The sequence below is a fragment of the Balaenoptera acutorostrata genome, chromosome 3 (assembly GCF_949987535.1).
Source record: "Balaenoptera acutorostrata chromosome 3, mBalAcu1.1, whole genome shotgun sequence".
In the NCBI taxonomy this organism is placed as follows: Eukaryota; Metazoa; Chordata; class Mammalia; order Artiodactyla; family Balaenopteridae; genus Balaenoptera; species Balaenoptera acutorostrata.
Window position 1 is genome coordinate 21,416,987 of NC_080066.1, and position 20,291 is coordinate 21,437,277.

General features: G+C 43.3%; 1 protein-coding gene across 7 annotated transcripts in view; it reads right to left on the reverse strand.

Moving 5' to 3' along the window:
* The window catches only part of CELF2 (CUGBP Elav-like family member 2), a 313,311-nt gene that overhangs the window by 252,456 nt on the left and 40,564 nt on the right, over positions 1-20,291 (reverse strand). The window lies entirely within an intron of this gene.

The following is a 20,291-nucleotide window of genomic DNA, read 5'->3' on the forward strand; positions in this document are numbered from 1 at the left end:
AGCCTCTGTCTGATTTCGATCCCCCAGCACCTGGAATCAAGCAGGGCACACAGTAGGTTCTCAAGAGGGATATTAGGGAAATAGATCCCAACTCAGTTCTGTTTTTCTCACCACACTCTGTGAAATAACTGTAATTGCCCATAATTTCTGAACTGCTTCATAATTTTTCCCTTTAAGATTATTATATATTTTCATTCTCCCCTTCGCCCCACACCCCTGACTGCATGATCCTTGACAACAGTGAAGGGGAAGATTTACTAAGTACCTACTGGGGGCAGGTGGTTTACATGTATTGCTCTGTTTGGTTTTGAAATTCTCAACATCTTGCAAAGTGAATATGAGTGTTCTCATTTTACAGACAGGAAACTGGGATTCAGAAGGTGAACTAGCTTGCCCAAGATCACAGAACCAATAAACAGGAAAAAAGGGATTCAAATTCATGCCTGATCTGACTCTAAACCTGTGATCTATTTCACCCCTGAAACATACACCAGGGAACCATGTTCTCTTTCTTTTACAGCCACAGAGAACATCAAGTTTCTTGCCTTAGAAACAATAGTTCCTAGGTGGTATAGTCCGAAGAGCAATGACTCAATTTAAATCAATAGATTTAAAAAAAATTTTTTTCTGTAAAGCTGGCACTCTCCCTACCTTGTGTGTAGAATCTTATTTAAAAGTGATATATGCCACACCTGACTGAGCAGCACTTTCGTTTTTGTTAGAAAACAAAAAGTCAGCTCCAATATATTAATACCAGCAACGGGCTATGGATCTCACACATCTCACATCCCCAGAAAATTCAGAAAGTTAGCTCCCCAATGAGAGATCTGCCTTTTACCAGCACCTGAAAAGTATATTTCCACTGGCTATCATAATGCTTGTTTCCATAAAATCTAATGGCTTCAAGTAAGTCCCGTGTTTTTAAATCTGTCAAGTGCGCACACATGTACGTGCCCTTGAAAAGAGGTTACCATGGCTTCCTCCTTAGAACTTTCTTGGTCTCATACATTTCTATTAGATGCTTGGGCTCTGCCTTGCAAAATGCAAAACGGAATTCATGAGACGACATCGTTAACAGCCATAAAAAGGTCAGCGTGACATTAAGTGACTAACAGCAGGATGTAGGAGGGAAATAGGAGTGAACGTCACAAATTCAACTCCCGAGTTGTAATTTCCACCTATTGGCAAAAGTAGCTATCAAGAGTGTCACCGTAATTGTTGTGCTTACAGCTCAGCAACATCTACACCAGTGGTCTCGTGTGTGTGTGTGTGTGTGTGTGTTTTATGGGTCCCATGTCCACTATACACAGACAGGTCTCTGTCCCCCCCCCACTCCCACCACCTGGCACATGGGAAACGATACTATATTGGAAGATTGTAATTTGATTAAATCCCAGTGTAATTTAATGACTGACAAAAGCAACAATGTCTCCTCTCACAACCTCCAGCAGACACACATGTAATGCTACCCAGGTGTGTACCAAGGTTGCCTTGGATGGTCCTTCAGCCAACCAGGTCTGGGGAGTGGAGGGTGAGGAGGCCTGAGGCTGACGACGAGGTGGGCTGTGGAGCAGCTCGTCTGGGCATGAGGCAGGAACGGGAGGGCATGGGTGCCCACCACTGTGGTTAAGAGCCAGGGGTCGGGAGGAAACTGCCCAGGCTTGAACACTGACTCGGTCACCTGTGTGTCCCAGGGTCCTTGGGCACGTCTCTCATGCTCTGAGTCTCAGTTTCCTTACCTAGAAAAGGGAGATGAGACTGTCTACTGCTTCAGCTTGTGAGGGTCACAGGGATTAATCCACATACAGTCACTGGCAGCTTAGCCAACACAGTAAATGGTAGCTGTCATTATAATTTTCAGAAATGAAGGAAGGAGCTTGTGGTTCCAGAAAAGATATGAAATTTGAGGGAAAAAAGAAGTCATTGCCAAACATCAGATGGGTGCTAAGACACATAGTGAAGCTGGACCAATCACTCCTCAGCTCAAACACCTCCAAAGGCTTTCCATGGAACTCAAATCAACCCTGGTCCGTACAGGCCCGCCAGGCCCTACGTGGTCTGGACCTCTGTGACCACCCTTACCCCCTCAGCTCCAGCCACACCAGCCTCTGGGTCTTCCTTTAACCCACCCGGCACACTCCTGTCGCTTCCTTTGGATGTACCTTCTGTCCAGATGGTTCACCCCATGTGACCACCTGGCTGAACCCCTCATACCTCCTTCCTATTTTCATTCCAGTAACTCCTCCTTGATGAAACCCACTCTGACATCTGCTTTAAAACTACAAGCCTTGGGCTTCCCTCGTAGCACAGTGGTTAGGAATCTGCCTGCCAGTGCAGGGGACACGGGTTCGAGCCCTGGTCTGGGATGATCCCACGTGCCGCGGAGCAACTAAGCCCGTGTGTCACAACTACTGAGCCTGCGCTCTAGAGCCCGCGAGCCACAACTACTGAAGCCTGCGTGCCACAACTGCTGAAGGCTGTGCGCCTAGAGCCCGTGATCCGCAACAAGAGAAGCCACGGCAATGAGAAGCCCGCACACGGCAACGAAGAGTAGCCCCTGCTCTCTGCAACTAGAGAAAGCCCGCATGCACCAACGAAGACCCAACACAGCCAAAAATAAACAAATAAATAAATTTAAAACTATGAGCCCTCCCCCACCCGATCTGGCACTCCCAAGTCTCCCTGCTCTGCTTTATTTTCCCTCCATGGCACTTAATACCTTCTCATGTAAATTACTTGTTACATTTAGCATCTATTTTCTCTTTCCGCCACTGGACTGTATGCTCCGACAGGGTGGGGAGATTTGTCTGTCCTGTTCACTGCCACTCCATAAACATTTATTGAGTGAATAAGTCCTGACCTTAATATTTTAGATTTCCTCTAAGTTTTTCCCTCAGGTTTGAAGAGGAAAAGCTCATCCTTGCCCTTCTTCCACTGTGACATGAATTTACCAAAAACAACTACCAAAGCCCCTTATAAATCAAATGATCCCAGAAACCATCACATAAGTTGTTTACTGGGTAGTAAACTAACCGGTATACTGAATTTATTTCTTCCCATCTCTTTCCAAAAAGCATCTGAAATAGCTTCAGTGGTAAGGAATGCCGCTTCAGCAATGTAGGAATTTACTGTCAAATCTACTGGAAGAAAGCTGAAGGGAAAAAAAAGATAATCTCACATTTTTGCAAAAGGAATCATCGAGATTAAGAAATGTACCCTTGGATACACCATGCAGAGTATTACTTTCCAGGAGAGGTATAGATGTGCTGGTGAGGGCGATGGCTTGTCTGATGTGTGAATACCCCAAAATCCCAGCATACATCGACCGTCTCCAAAGGGGAAACCTTCTTTTTTTAAAAATAGATTTAATTAATTAATTAATTTATTTATTTATTGGCTGTGTTGTGTCTTTGTTGCTGTGCGTGGGCTTTCTCTAGTTGCGGTGAGTGGGTGCTACTCTTCGTTGCGATGCACAGGCTTCTCATTGCAGTGGCTTCTCTTGTTGCGGAGCACGGGCTCTAGGTGCGCAGGTTTCAGTAGTTGAGGTACGCGGGCTTCAGCAGTTGTGGTACGCGGGCTTCAGCAGTTGTGGCTCGCGGGCTTAGTTGCTCCGCGGCATGTGGGATCTTCCCGGACCAGGGCTTGAACTTGTGTCCCCTGCATTGGCAGGCGGATTCTTAACCAATGCGCCACCAGGGAAGCCCCAGGAAACCTTCTTTAACGGAAACTGTGATTCCCAAATTATGAACAGAAAACCAATCTTAAAATATGTAAATCGCTTAAATGCTCAAGTCCTTTGATAGCAAGGCATTTCACGCTAATAAAAGATGAGCTTTAAAGGATTACCAGGAATAGCCCAGGTGACAAATGATGCACACGCCTCGAGAAAGAAATATTCCTGGAATTGAGACCAGGTCTGCATAGCTTTTGCCATATTTTTCTGCCTGGGCTAATTTCTGTTGATTCTCTGATCACTGGAGAGTCTGTACTATGCCAGGCTTACCCTGGCTCAAGCAACACACTTCCATCTCCATGACTGCAGGTCACATTACCTCATGAATGAACTGCTATTTGGGTCAGTTAGGAGTCTCTGCCTAATTGAATGTGCATTTTATCTCTGGTGTTCATGCTCTATATATCAAGATTTTAGATAGTTATTGGGGGGTGGGGAAGAGATAAAATACTGGTATCAGGATACACAAGGGACTGTGTTCATTATACTAGGTTTGAAGCAGAACAATTCAAAATCCTGAATAATTCAAACTCTTTTATTCTTGAATGATGGGTTTACTTTTAAATTGAATCATTATCATTTAACTGATATCACTTGCTTACCTACTACTTCTTCCACAGTATTAAACTCTTATTTTTTTTTTAACCAAGAAATGTTTGATTTTAACGTTAAAGCTTAGGGTTCTTGAAAAATAAAAGCAATGTACTATTTGTCTTTTTACACCAGGCAAACAAATACAATTCATTGGTTACATGGTCAGTCCTGAGGGGAGCGCAGGTAGAGAGTAACTTGCTGATAATAGTGAATTAATCCAAAATACTGCATATGGGGGAGGAGAAACAAAATCCACAAGTCAGAAAAAGAGTCAAGCCCTATGAACTGATTCTGACCACCCAGCCCAGACCCAAGAATTAGGTTAAACTGATCAATGAAATCAAAGGACCCTGTTAGTGGTATGTTCAGACAGTGACAAGACTCAATAAATCATCTTTGGCAAGAACCAAGAAATATAAACTCCAGGAGGAAGGGACTAAGAATCTCTCCAGCAGGTGCTGGAATAGAGCCTGGTACAGAGGAGACCCTCAAAGGATGTGCTGAACAGACTCAATGAATGGTTTCCTGTACTTCAACTCAGTGAATACAACTCCATGGGATGGACACCTCCTTCGGAGCTGTAGTAGATTATCTACACAGAATGCAAAAGTCACAAATCCCCCCCCCCCCCACGCACACACACGCGCACACACACACACTTAAAAACCTCAAATATTCAGGCTCTTCCTTTCAGAAAGGATGACTTAACTGGTCAGAGTGGGACCCTAGTATCAGTGGGGGTTTTTTTTGTTAATTGGGGTATAGTTGTTTTACAATGTTGTGTTAGTTTCTACTGTGCAGCAAAGTGGAGTTCCCTGTGCTATACAGCAGGTTCTCATTAGTTATCTATTTGATACATGTTAGTGTATATATGTCAACCCCAATCTCCCAGTTCATCCCACCCCCCCTTTCCCCTCTTCATGTCCATACCACTATAAAACTCTTAGAGGAAAACAAAGGAAGAACACTCTTTGACATAAATCACAGCAAGATCTTTTTTGACCCACCTCCTAGAGTAATGGAAATAAAAACAAAAATAAACAAATGGGACCTAATGAAACTTAAACGATTTTGCACAGCAAAGGAAACCAGAAACAAGACGAAAAAACCGCCCTCAGAATGGGAGAAAATATTTGCAAACGAATCAATGGACAAAGGATTACTCTCCAAAATATATAAACAGCTCATGCAGCTCAGTATCAGAAAAACAAACAGCCCAATCAAAAAATGGGCGGAAGACCTAAATAGACATCTCTCCAAAGAAGACATACAGATGGCCTAGTATCAGTGTTTTTAAAGCATGACCCAGGTGATTCTAATGTGTAGCCAAAGATGAAAACCACTTACCTACACAACACTGAATTCTTAAATCTAAACTTTTTTATATAATAATGTTTTATCTATATTGACAAGCAAAAAAGAAAAAAGTAGTGTCCCTTTTAAAGGACATCTGCCATACTTGTGTAACACATCAAAAGAACTGGAATAGTCAAATTTAAAATCGCTAAGTATATTCTAAAACATTTTATTTACTGTCAAGTCAAAAAGTAAACCTTAGGGCTTCCCTGGTGGCGCAGTGGTTAGGAATCTGCCTGCCAATGCAGGGGACATGGGTTTGAGCCCTGGTCCGGGAAGATCCCACATGCCACGGAGCAACTAAGCCCGTGCGCCACAACTACTAAGCCTGTGCTCTAGAGCCCGAGAGCCACAACTACTGAGCCCGCATGCCACAACTACTGAAGCCCACGCACCTAGAGCCCATGCTCCACAACGAGAAGCCACTGCAATGAGAAGCCTGCGCACCTCAATGAAGAGTAGCTCCCGCTCGCCACAACTAGAGAAAGCCCGTGTGCAGCAAAGACCCAACGCAGCCAAAGGAAAAAGAAAAAAAGTAAACCTTAGATCTATGAGGCTTTAACTTAAAGTGTGATCCCAAGTGACTTTCAAATAGAAATGTTCAGCACAGTGCCTGGCACACAGTGATGCTTTCAAATGAAAACTCATAAATAAAAATTGATAAATAAAATCCTACAGTTTAAATATTGAGGTTTACACATTTCTGTGCCTAGATGTTATAGATAAGCCACAAACAAGTGTTATGGTGGCTGCTGGGCCATCTCAAATCAGCACTTCTCACTGAACGATTTCCAATCACTTCACAGATATCAAATGGGAGTAAACATGGAAAAGGCAGCCCCTTCCCCGCCGCCCCTTACATGGAGCATGTCCCTAATTATTCTATGTCCAGGTACATCCAAGAAGGACACTCCAACTCCAGGCAAAGGAGAGAGTTCAAAGCAGCAGATCCGAGGCTATGAAACCAGAGAACATTAGGACGTGAAGAAACCCCACCGTATAAAATACATCCAAATTATGCTTTTCCTGAAGTGAGCCAATTGTAATGACCACATCTGGCACTGGGGCCGGGGTGCAAAAATGCCCTTTCGATCACGAAGGCATCACTTGTCCACAGGTCCCTGGGTCCGGTGGGTCGGTCTATCCTGGAGGCCTTGTGAGGGAGGTTCCCTCTAGACCTGGGGGCGGAATTCAATTACCAGGTGGATTCCATCTTACCTAAAGTATCAGAAGAAAGGAAAACCACCACGATGCAGGGGGTTGTTCAGAGACTTAAGACAAACTGAAACTGAGTCTTCCAATTCCTGCGCTCGCCCCTTCACAGGCAGTCAACAGCCCTCTCCTGAAATGGTCTAGATCTCTCTTCTCTTCCTCTTCCATTTTGAGCACAAACGTCTCATTTCAAAGGTGAGCATTTCAGATAAGTTGTTAAAGGAAGAGGATCTGAGAAAAAGATCCACGGCCATGTCCACTGGTTTTGAGTACCTGTACCGAGCCTCTGAAGGCTGAAACTTGCACTTGATCAGATAAACGCAAATGGTTTATTTGCAGATAACGCAAAGGTTCTCTGCCCTGCTTTAGGCAAGCTGTCAGGAGACAGAAAGGTCACATGTCGGAGGGACGTCACATATTCAATAAAATGGGCTAGGGAGGCCTTGAGGAGTTCAGCTTCCTTAAGTGCAAGTACCACTCAGAGGCCCTTGGGGTGCCCGGGGCCATGCTTCCCTGGGCCAATGGAATTCACTGAGCTTTCCTTCCTCTGTCCCGACAGCTTACCTACAAGGCCATGTGCTTATCACCGTGGCTCAGATCTTTTCTTTGGGCTTCTTGACTTTTTTTCAAGGTTGCAAATCCTTGATGCAGAAAAATGAAAGTGGTCACCTGGGAGGTTCTCACCCTCTCACCCCAGCTCTCCCTCCAACAGGCTCAGCCACAGAAGCGAAACACTCCCCCCCTCGTGGTGGGGAAAGGCCCTACTTTCCCGAGCACCAGCTTAGCGTGGGCTCTTAACAATTTGCTTTCACTTTAGTAAAATGGCTCCAACCCCGCCCCATTCTTAGGAGGCAGGCCACATTATTAAGCCCACTGGAAAGACTAAGAAATTCAAGCACAGGATGGCCATCCTGAAATAGACATTAGATTCAAATCAAATCATCACGGATTAAGGATCAGAATACATATTATTTTAGCTGATTCATTAAAACAGCATTATTGTGTGGCAAAGCCTTGTAATAGAAAGGAAAAAGCAGTGGATGAGGGTCAGAACACCTGGACAGGCGGACCTGACCTTACTGTGCTTCGCAGATACTGTGTTTTGGTTTCTAACACATTGAAGGTTTATGGCAACCCTGCATCGAGCAAGTCTTTCGCTGCCATTTTTCCAACAGCATCTGCTCACGTCATGTCTCTGTGTCACATTTTGCTAATTCTTGCAATATTTCAAACTTTTTCATTATTATTCTATCTGTTCTGGTGATCTATGATCAGTGATTTTTGATGTCACCACTGCAAAAAGATTGACTCGCTGAAGGCTCAGAAGATGGTCAGCATATCTTTTAGCGAGAAAGTATTTTTAAATTAAGGTATGTACATTGCTTTTTTAGACCTATTGCACGCTTATCAGACTTTTATATGCACTGGGAAACCAAAAAATTCACGTGATTTGCTTTACTGCAGGGGTCTGGAACTGAACCTGCAATATCTCTGAGGTGTGCCTGTATTCTAGGGGCCGTTCTATTCCTTGGTGTCGGGCCCTGAAGGCATCATTTCACCTTCCCGTAGCTTTATTTTCTCACATGTGAAATACAGGAAGCAATGCCTCACCCACTGGCTTACGTGGATGGTTGAAAAATGATGCTTTATCCTTTAATAGAGCGCATTAAAACAGAGCTCTTAAAACCAACAGGAGTAAAATGGGAAGCAAACATGATGTAATTCACTGCAATGAGGCCTTTAAAACTTTCCATCAAACAAACACACAGGAGATCTGGGTAGATTCCACCTGTAGGACAATTTGCAGACAGTACTTAAAATGCTACTGCACGGCTGAGCTCAGGCTAACCTGGTCTTGTGTTTTATTTATGCTCTTTTGCACCGCGCTGAAATACTAAAAATCTAACCAGGGCATGCTGAATTCTCCAGGGGTTCCAGGTTGAGAGGGCTTTAACATTAGATCTAGATATATTTTTTTTCCTTCAAATAATATATTCCCATTTGGTTGAGAATAAAGGATTTTCCTTTTGTGCAGTCTCCTTTTGACTCCCAGGCAATCTAAGACCAACACCCAAAAAAGAGAGAAGGAAAGAAAAATTCCATTTAATTTAACTTGCATCTTGCTAACAGTCAAAAGCAGAATTAGTCTTGCTAAATGTAATTGTTTCTTGTGACGGACTGCTAGCAAATGACAGGATCTCACTGGATGCCATATTTTAAAATGCATCTTTGTGATAACAGGGGTTAGAGGAATGAGGCTGGGCCTTGGAGAAATAGGCAAGAATACAGGTTCCTGGACAGTATGGAGGTTCCTTAAAAAACTAAAAACAGAGCTACCATATGACCCAGCAATCCCACTCCTGGGCATATATCTGGAGAAAAACATGGTTCGAAAGGATACATGCACCCCAATGTTCACTGCAGCGCTGTTTACAATAGCCAAGACATGGAAGCAACCTAAGTGTCCATTGACAGATGAATGGATAAAGAAGATGTGGTACATATATACAATGGAATACTACTCAGCCATAAAAAAAGAATGAAATAATGCCATTTGCAGCAACATGGATGGACTTAAGAGATTATCATACTAAGTGAAGTAAGTCAGGGAAAGACAAATATCATATGATATAGCTTATATGCGGAATCTAAAAAAATGATACAAATGAACTTATTTACAAAACAAAAACAGACTTACAGACTTAGAGAATGAACTTATGGTTACCAGGGGGAAAGGGTCGGGGGGAGGGATAGATTGGGAATTTGGGATTGACATGTACACACTGCTATATTTAAAATGGATAACCAACAAGGACCTACTGTATAGCACAGAGAGCTCTGCTCAATATTCTGTAATAACCTAAATGGAAAAAGATTTTGAAAAAGAATAGATACATGTATATGTATAACTGAATCACTTTGCTGTACACCTGAAACTAACACAACATTGTTAATCAACTGTACTCCAATATTAAAAAAAAAAAAAAAAAAGAATACAGGCTCCTGTGTCCCCAAGTAACACCCAGACAATCATCATCCCTAGTTAGGGCCTCACACTTGTAAGCAAGCTTCAAGAACTTCATTAGGGGGGGGAAAAAAAAGGAATAATATTTCAACGGCTTTGAGCACAAAACTAGCGTTTGTATCCATAAAAGCCAAGCACTGGCCTTTAATGATTAACACATTTAAATGAAATCCTCCCCCACAAGGCCCTGCCTGGGGAATTCCTTCTAGGAGTGCCATGGTGAGTAGTTGTTTATCATGCCATTAACTTGTTTTTCATTTTTCTCCTGTTCTCTCTAGATTAACATGCAGCTAAGTGAAAATTTCCTCCAGGTAGTTACCTGGCTGTATTTTAAGGCATTCACAGAAACTGCCGCTCCCCCTGGCGCAGAATTCCACTCGCGGAGCACCAGAACCGGGGCAGTGGGGCGAGCTCACCCCGCATCCCCTTCCTGGGCGGGCAGCCCGCTCCCGCCGCCTCTCAGAGCCCAGCCTCACCGGCCCTGCTGGCATCTCCCTGAAAGTCAGTTCTGGGACCTCTTGTTCTTTCCAGGGCTGGATCTGCTGCCTCTGGAGATCACTGTTTCATCAGGGCAGCCCATTTCCCTGTTACACAGCTGGCACCAGAGTCTGCTGGCACGGCTGCGGGCTAACCGTCCCAGTATGGCCTCCCCGGGGCCCACCTTTGGGATTCAGCTGACAGCAGGAGACTCATACCTCGCCCAGCTGGTGAGGACCCCTTCTCCTCCTCCCAGGGGAGGCCCCCTCCAGAAGGGTGTGGTTAGGAGCCTGATTTTACTCTGAAGGGCCCCCACCCTTCCATGTATGTAAAATTCCCCTAGTCTTAGGACTTCTGGGTTTCTTGTTTGTTTGTTTCGGTCTACAGTCATTTTTAATGTCTGTGGCCTTTCAGACTCCTCATCTTCCTTCTTTGACTGGAATGTCCTGCTTGCATGGTTTTCTTCTAGCACTGGCTCTTAGAGTCTTCAACACCTCTTCGGAGATTAGTGGTCTACTATGTTAATGAAACTGAATCCTCTAACCCTGGTTCCTCTTAAGACATTTCGTGATGCTTCTATCAAGAAATCAATCAGCACACTTAGCAAACATTTCATTCTTACTCATACCATGTATAACCCTTGACTCTCTTCCTGTACAATTCAAATACCTTCCCTCCCTGCATGAAGGTTCCTCAAAGATCCTACTGCATCCCCTCTCTCCCCTTCTCTCTCTCATTTTGCATCATGAGTTCATTTTATGGAATTTATGCTTTAATCTCACCTTACACTTCTCTTCGTCTTGTACAGAGACTGTCACAGTATTGAGAAGTTTGAACAAGTGTAGTAAAGCATTATAACCTGATGGATTACAAACTACAGAGCATGCTACTACTAGCCACCCATCCCCAGCTCTGCATTTTAGAAAAGGAAGAAGATCTAACCATTAATTCTAACCATTCATATCCTATAGGAACAACAAAGCCCCATTTATAGAATAACCATAAAATAGTATGGAGTGTGAAAGGACATACTCTATACGCAGAATAATTTGTTTCTGTGATTATAAAATATGTTTTAAATAGTTTTATAGAATTGTGGAATACAAAGTACCATGGTGCACATATATTTCTACCTGTAACAAAAATCTCCAGTTTCCTACAGAGATTTTTTTTTTTAAATCTATACAGGAGTTCAGCATTCTCCATTTTCATTGGACAAACAAAACCAATTCTGCCTAAAACAAACAAAAACTCCTTCTAAATGCATTTCTTGGATTTAGGCCATTGTCACAAAATCACTACTCTTCCGTGTGACTCCCCTGGCTGCTTTTAAAGCTTCATTTTCAAATACAGAAGCAGATTTCAGCCTTACTTGTAGTGAGTGCGGTAGATGGGATTTAAATAATACAGCAGTTGGGACTGAAAAAGAACCTTTAGAAGTGGCTGGACAGGCGATACACCAGATGGGGAAAAGGAACGAAAGCAAAAATTCACAGGCCAGAGCTTTCAAGAGGGCAGCTGGCATCTGCCTGGATTCGTGGAGTCTGCCATGCTTTCTAGTGCTATCAAGAGTTTGGGGAAGCAACTGGGATCAAAACTAGGTCACGTTTATCAAAAACGCTTTGTTTTTCCTCTCCAGAACCCATTCCACAGAGTGTCAGGGTTAGACCAAATCTTAACAACCTTCTAAGACCAGTACGTCTATCCCTCTCACCTACTCAGGGCTCACGGAGGACAAGGAACATTTTGAAAGGAGAAATGCACTGGAGAGAGCTGGCCGTATCTGTATCTCTGTTAAAACTATGCCGTATAAAATGATTACGTTTTGTTAGCCAAGTCACTCCCTTTACTGTCCTTTCTTTCAGTTATTCCAATTCAGAAACTCGGTAGAAACAGGAATTTGTCCTATTTATAAAGTGCTCTGATTATGATGAAATTGTAGTACTAAGTACAGGATAATAACGGACCCACTTGGACTTTTAAAGGCATTCTACATATGTAGAGTCTACCTACTTCTTTTGTGTGAATGTGTGTGTATCTTTCAGCTATATTCACTCTATGCTAATAAATTATCCAGGGAGAAAAGACAGATGAAACAAGACTTAACACCTTTCCCATCAATACTTTTTTCAGTTATCCTGGGCAACTGGAAATTTGCATAAATGATATATGAACACATGGAATACAGGTTACGACCATTATGGTAATAGCAACAATTCAATCAATTTTACCATCTACTACAGCTAGACCATGGATTTAGATCTCATAGATTACACTAGAAAAGGGAGTTTACAATCTTCCCTTTACCGCATCTTTACTCTGTTATCCTGACCTTCATTTGACTTTCATGGTTCACCCAGGCAGTGTCAGCTCAGAGTTCCCTCCAGTCCATGGTGAAATGAGAGCAATCAGGACACTGTACAGATTTTTCATAAATTGAAATTACTTTAAAAGCCAGTCCTATTAATACCCACTGAGATTGTCTACTTCTTTTAAAAATTATGATGAAAGCCAATGATTTTTTTTTTAATGCTCTTCCTTGTCAAAATAAAATCTTAGCAACCTTATGCGTGTCCCTCCCCGTCTAAGAAGCACGGCCCTAAATATCAACCTCTTCCTAACGATATCTCATTAGCTATGGGATGGTAAAATAAGAAAAGGAAAGACGAAAGATCAACGCTTTGGTGAAGAAAGGCATAGTGGAAGGAAAGGCATGGTTGTGGACCCTGGGACCACAGCTGTATAAACATGCACCAGCTTTGCAAGAATCACCCTAAGAAGCATCTTTTGTACAAGGTCTGTGTACCAGGCTCTGCATTAACAGTTGTACGTACATTATCTCATCACACCTCACAACTGGAGGAGTCAGGTCCAAGAATTTGCTGCTTTCTAAAGATATCAGCATCAAAATTGGCATTATCCATCAAAATTCATAGTGGCTATGTTTAGGATATATCAAAATGGGTATTTGCTTGTCTTTATTTTCCAAATTATCCAATAGTTCCATTATTTATAATACTATCACTATCAAAAACTATAAACAAAATTGCCAAAAGTAAATTCAAGATGAGCTGACAGAGACAGCAGAGTCCGGATGTGCAAAGAAACTGGTTCAGTCTTTTCTAAACATGTGTTTCTTCGAACAAAAATAATGGAAATTTGTTGATGCCAAAGAAAAACAATTATGTTAGCCTACAAATAGAGAGGGACAAGAGAAAGATAACACCATGAGATACTTCCTCCTAATCCAGCCACCACACGTAGCTGAAATGGATTTTGAATGTATTTAAATGTGTTTTATTTCCTTGGATGTGTCTCAGGTGAAAGAAAGGACCAGCAGTGATTGTAGGGAAAGGATCTGAACAAGACCAGAGAATCCATCTATTAACCGAAGAGATGGTCTCGTGAGGAAAAACTAATTGACAGTTGATCCAAGGAACAAAAGAATGCTCTTGTGTGACATTCTGTTGGGAAAGTAACTGTAATAATAATAATAATAATAATACAAATCTCCAGAGAATGTGTCACATAATTACAGGGTTTGTGGCTGATAATTTAAAGGCACAGATGAAGTGGACTCTTCTGAAGGACTCCTCCAACCTGTGAGAATACAACTTACTGTGCTATGTGACCTTGGTTTTCCATAAAATAAAAACCTCTGAAGCAATAAACCCAATACTACAAGATTATATTGAAGAAGAATACATTTTTTTTGGCCACACCATGCAGCATGCAGGATCTTAGTTCCTTGACCAGGGACCGAACCCACGCTCCCCCTGCAGTGGAAGCACAGAGTCTTAACCACTGGACCGCCAGGGAAGTCCCAAAGAAGAAAATATTTTAAAAAAAATAACTCAGGCTCCAGTCAGGAGGGAAGTGAAATAAGATCATGTGGGATTTCACTCTAAGGGCAGTAACCAGCTCTAAAGAGTTAGTATGGAGCGGCTATGTGTCCCCAGGCAGAAAATACTAGATTTTGACATTAGAAGACTTCAGCTCTGTGACTTTCCTAGCTGGACCACCTGGATCCACTTACTGCATCTTCCCGCGCTACAAGTTCTCCCTGTAAATCTCACTATATTAACAGGACTATCTAATTCATGGAGTTGTTGCTTGGATCAAACAAGATACTGGTTGTGAAAGAGCTTTCTTTTTAAAGGACCCTACAAGGTAACTGTCAGAGACACTTATAAGGATCCACAGAAACACCAACCATCAACAAGACCAGTCAATTATGGTAAGCGAATTATACTCTATCTGCTGTTAGTTTTTCATTTTTTATTATGGCACTGCTTGGTCCTGGACAGGGTAAAAGTCCCATTCAATAAAGCCATGGGGCAGAACCCAAGACCCCTGCAACAACCATCATCTCCTGAGGAAGGTGCCTCAGTACTTGGCAATCTGGTGATTTCTCAGGTCAAACAATGTAGAGTTTGCTAACAGTATAAAGAAAAGTCTCTCTTAGGTGTCTGGATCAAGAAAGGTGGGATCACAGTAACTGAAAACTAGATTATCTGAACTAGTTTTGCAATGTCTTTGAAAAAAGGTAATGATCTCTACTGCTATGTCTTCTCCGACTTCCCCTAAATGGTCTACAGACCCAATCTGGCAAAGCAAAAAGTATTAACAGCAGCAACAAATACACAGATGCAACACACATGAGAACAGAAATCTTCAAAGTCTAGGAAGCAGTTAAGGTCATGAAACTGTAGGGTAATCCTGTATAGTAGACAACATGAAGATCTTTTACCTGAAGCTTAAACATTTCATCCAAGTGAACCTGGACCAGCTCCACCCACAATTCAGCTGGATCCCTTGTCTGTCCACCTTAAACTAGCTTGGAATTATATATTTGTGTAATTATTTGATTAATATCTGCCTTCCTCTCAAGTGTAAGCTCCAGAAAAGCAATCACCATCTCTATCCTGAACCCCTATCCCGCAGTGTGGTGCCTGTCACTTAGTAGGTACTTAATATACACTAAATAAATAATTCAAATGCAGTATCTGATTGGGAAGGCATCATCTGATTTTTTTTTTTAAGTTTATTTCTTTTCTTCAGATAAATTCCAAGAAATAGAACTGCTGGGTCCAGAGGCACATATATTCTTTTTTTTGTTAAAATTAATTAATTAACTAATTTTATTTTTGGCTGCATCGGGTCTTCATTGCTGAGTGTGGGCTTTCTCTAGTTGTGGTGAGTGGGCACTACTCTTTGTTGCGGTGCGCGGGCTTCTCATTGTGGTGGCTTCTCTTGTTGCGGAGCACGGGTTCTAGGTGCACAGGCTTCAGTAGTTGTGGCACGCGGGCTCAGTAGTTGTGGCCCACGGGCTCTAGAGCGCAGGCTCAGTAGTTGTGACACACGGGCTTAGTTGCTCCATGGCATGTGGGATCTTCCTGGACCAGGGCTCGAACCGTGTACCCTGAACTGGCAGGCAGATTCTTAACTACTGCGCCACCAGGGAAGTCCCGACTGACTTTCATAAACGTGTAGTGCTGAGGTTATTATTATGTTTTATCTCAGCCAGACGAATTGAAGAGGCAACCCCAAAAGAATACAAGCTAGGACCCTGCTGGATTTAAGTATTTTCCATAAATAATATATAAATGGATAATCGAAAGAGAACTGAATACGTACCAGTTGTTTTCAACGTTCAAAATGAACGTAGGCATTTTGTGTGAAATGAAGCAGAAAGGATGTTTTCAAGACAGCATCCCCATCATCGCGCGGCCCCTATGCGACCCATCACAAGTTTTCTTTTAAGCAGGCTCTAAAAGGCTAACCTTTTCAAGAGCAGTTCTCTTAAGAAAAACCAGAAACCAAAGCCTACGGAGATTTTAGCTCTGAATCCTTACCACTCCCAGACACCCCAGCTCTTGCATTTAAAAGGGTCCCTGTGCTTTAAAGAAGGGGACAGCGGATCACAGCATATGTATCCTGCTTTCACGTGTCCAGGTCTCGCTGCTGACACAGTCCTGGGAAGTAGGTGAGGTTCTGGGAGGGAGGGAGGGAGGGAGGGGGTGTGTGTGTGTGTGTGTGTGCGCGCATGCGTGCGTGCGTGTGTGTGTGTGTGGCGCGGGGGCAGTCTGTTGGGCTCTCCTGCCCTCACTATTAGGAGCTTTCCGCAGAAGGAGTCAGGGCAGGGCAGGGAGGCTGGCAAGTAGTGTATGTAGTGGGTGCAGAGGGGTGATGGATAAGAGACAGGCAGCAGTCTGCAGAGCTCTGAGTGCTGCGGGAGAGCTGAGGGCAAGCACGGGAGTGCTGGGAAGAAGCAGACGGCCTTAAGATGACTGATCTGGCCATGCTGGGAGGAAAGCACCCTGCAGAAGGGTCCAGGGACAGAGAGATGAGGACTGATGGGACATGCGCTCTAAAGAACAACATGCTCAACCCAATATGAAAGGAAAAACCAACGGTGGACTACGATGTAGACGAAGCATCTGCAAACAGCTGTGAGGCAGTGAGAGCGCCCCCAGCAGCCGGTCCAGCCCAGCAGAACCAAATTAGACCCAGCATCCTGGGTTCGAGAAAGGCCAGGTTCTGATAACACAGAAGTCTCCTACTCGCCAGTTTCTGCCTCTTTGTCCTGTCAACCATCTCGTGTATGTCCCAGAAGTGCCTGAACCCCAAGACCCACATGATATCCAAACAATGGATCGTGGTGGTCTTTAAATGTTGCATTTTAGGGAACCCTCCTACGCTGTTGGTGGGAATGTAAATTGGTACAACCACTACAGAGAACAGTATGGAGGTTTCTCAAAAAACTAAAAATAGAGTTGCCATGTGATCCTGCAATCCCACTCCTGGGCATATATCCAGACAAAACTCTAATTCACAAAGATATATGCACTCTGCTGTTCACTGCAGCACTATTCAAAATAGCCAAGACATGGAAGCAACCTAAGTGGTCCACTGACAGATGAATGGATAAGATGTGGTCCATATATACAATGGAATACTACTCAGCTATAAAAAAGAATGAAATAATGCCATTTGCAGCAACATGGATGGACCTAGAGATTATTCTACTAAGTGAAGTAAGTTAGAGAAAGACAAACATATGATATCACTTATATGTGGAATCTATAACAGGATATAAATGAATTTATCTACAAAACAGAAACAAACTCACATACAGAACAGACTTGTGGTTGTCAAGGGCAGGGGGGAGGGGGATGCGGGGAACAGGGTAGGGAAGGACTGGGAGTTGGGGTTAGCAGGTGTAAGCTATTATATATAGAAAGGGTAACAACAAGGTCCTACTGTACAGCACAGGGAACTATAGTCAGTATCCTATGATAAACCAGAATGGAGAAGAAAAAAATAAAACGTTTCGTTTTCTTTCACCATTCCAATGAGATCAACGCAGGCAGGATGTTTTTAAGCCCATTCCACTGGATTTCTCTCTGAAAACTGCAGGGACAAAGAGTTCGGGACACAGACAACATTCTGTTCTCAGAGAAATACATCTTCTGTGGCTCATGAACTCCTCCCATTCGGGTCCCTGCCCTCATCAGGAGGCCCGTTAGTCGGGAATCCCGGGGGAACCGCAGCTGCAGCAGCCTGGCTGAGCGCCAGGTCCTGAGGCCGCCGCTGAAGTGCCAGCTGCCTCTGTAGGCCCTCCGGGCTCCTGAGCCACTGGTGGCAGGGGGTCCGGCCAAGGTCATCACACCTCTGTGGGGACGTAGGGCTGCGGACATCCGAGAGGGCATCTCACATCCTTCCCAAGTTCCATTTACCATATCCTATTCTCCTCCAAACTGCGGGGAGACAGTCTGTGAAGGCTGTCACGTTGACCACCTCCCTCCCCCACACACCCAAGTGCACACGAAAAACAAAGCAAAACAAACAAACAAAAAACCCAGCACCTGAAGGAGGCAGGCAAGACCTCATAATGAACCAGTTCCCTAAGGACCTTTTTCTATGCTAAATTCTGAGTCCAAGGATGTACTGAGTCCAAGGATGTACTGGCATGGTACAAGGAAAGGAGAGATGCAGAAACAAGATGATCCAGCAAGTTTTATTGTTTTGGAAACGAAAAAGGAGGCAATCAGAACGAAAGCAGAGGACAGGAGAGACCCGAAAAATATCCAGTTGGAAGAGAAAAAGGAAAGGAAATAATGAGAAGCACCAAATAAAGGCAGATTATTGAGTGACCCAGGCTGGGGAAAACCAGAGGTCCAGGCTCATAGCTGTGTCCTTAACCTCTCCCCATCCTGTTTGCCATAAAATGATTAGATACAAGCAAGGCATGCAGACGAGCATAACCCTGTTGACATCAGAACTCGGTAGAGAAGAGGTGATGGGATCCAGCACACTGGAGCACACTGTCATCTTCCAAAGAATTAAAATACCGCTGAAAAGTCAAGCTGCTGGGACTTGCCCGCCAGGCTCACATCTGCAACCCAACATTTGGGAAGCTGGGGGCTGGGGGAGGGAGCACGCACAGATGCAGTTTCAAAAACAATTAAAAAGGCACACAAACAAGTACAGCTCTCAAAAATAAGGCTGAAGTTTGATCTCTTTTTTTTTTTTTTCCTAACAAGGGAAAAGTAAAGACTTTTTAACAGAACAGTGTGTTCAAGGTTACATAAGCACATGCAGAAAACAAGAAGTGATTTCCTCCCTGCCAATTTTTCATGGTAATAGGTTACACCCAAGATCCCACTCAATCCTGTACGTATTTTGTAGCTCCTCTGGCTTCAGGAAGACAGCAAGCAGAGACAAAGAAAGGGCTGTAAAATACCTAATTTCTGTTTTCCTGACAATTTCCACAATGTTGTGCTCCCTGCCATTCATTTAAATTAGGTATCCTGTACTTAGAACATTTACATGCAACACATTTATGTGCGTGTGCGTTTGGGGGTTTTTTAACCAACAAATTCATAACACCTACACTCGTAATTACACTCAGTGAATAAGAACCAGATTGGCTGCAACAGAAAATGCCAGTGCTCTGTGATAGATCACGTTAAAAAGTTTGGATGGCCCCTGGAGAAGAGAGGAAGAAGACAACGTTTTTAAATTCTACCTTCCATGTTTTACGCATGTGTTTTCACAGCTCGGCGGATGTTAACAAGCATAATATTGCCGTCAAATGGGGCTGATCTAACTCTTCCCAGACGCCAATATCCCTCACATGTGTGGGTGGTTGGAGGTGGGGATAAGACAGCAAACTAGGATGGGTGGCACTAGAACACTCGCTGTCACCAGCGGCCACCCTGAAAAGCTGAATGGCACAAAAAACTGAGACTGCCCTACCTTCAGAAAGCCAGCCATCTCTTCATCAAGTCCATGTGTGGTTTCATCTCTCACCACTTGTCTATATGGGATCTTGCAACAACTAAAAATGCACATCCTGTTCATTGCCAATTCTTAAACAGTGGCAACAGCCCAAATGCAAAGGAAACAAAAAGGCAACTTTTCTCTTGTGGGTAGTGTTAATAACCTACGGCTATAAAACTTCCCTTTGACGGTGTCTCAGAGATTAATAGCCTCCGAAGCCCAAACTACACTTCCTTGGTATTTTCTAGTGACTGAGGAAATGGGGTGACACACAGCATATTGCTAACTGCAATACAGCCTTGGGGGTGTTGCGGGGAGGGACACAGGGAGAACAATGAACTTGGAAGTGTACAAACCAGCAAGAAACAATTCTTACACGTGAACTTTCGGCATCGTGGGCTTGTTTAAATTATGAATGATTGAGTTTCAAATGACTATTAACTTGATTTTTCCATGATTTTGAAAGTTGACATCTGGGAGGGGAGGAAAAAGCCATGACCTTTCTGCATGATTTCACCCTAGAATTACATTTAGCAATAGAATGCCAGATGTATTGGGCAGTGGGATTTTGTCTAAATATCAACAATGTGAAATGAAAATTTCTACATT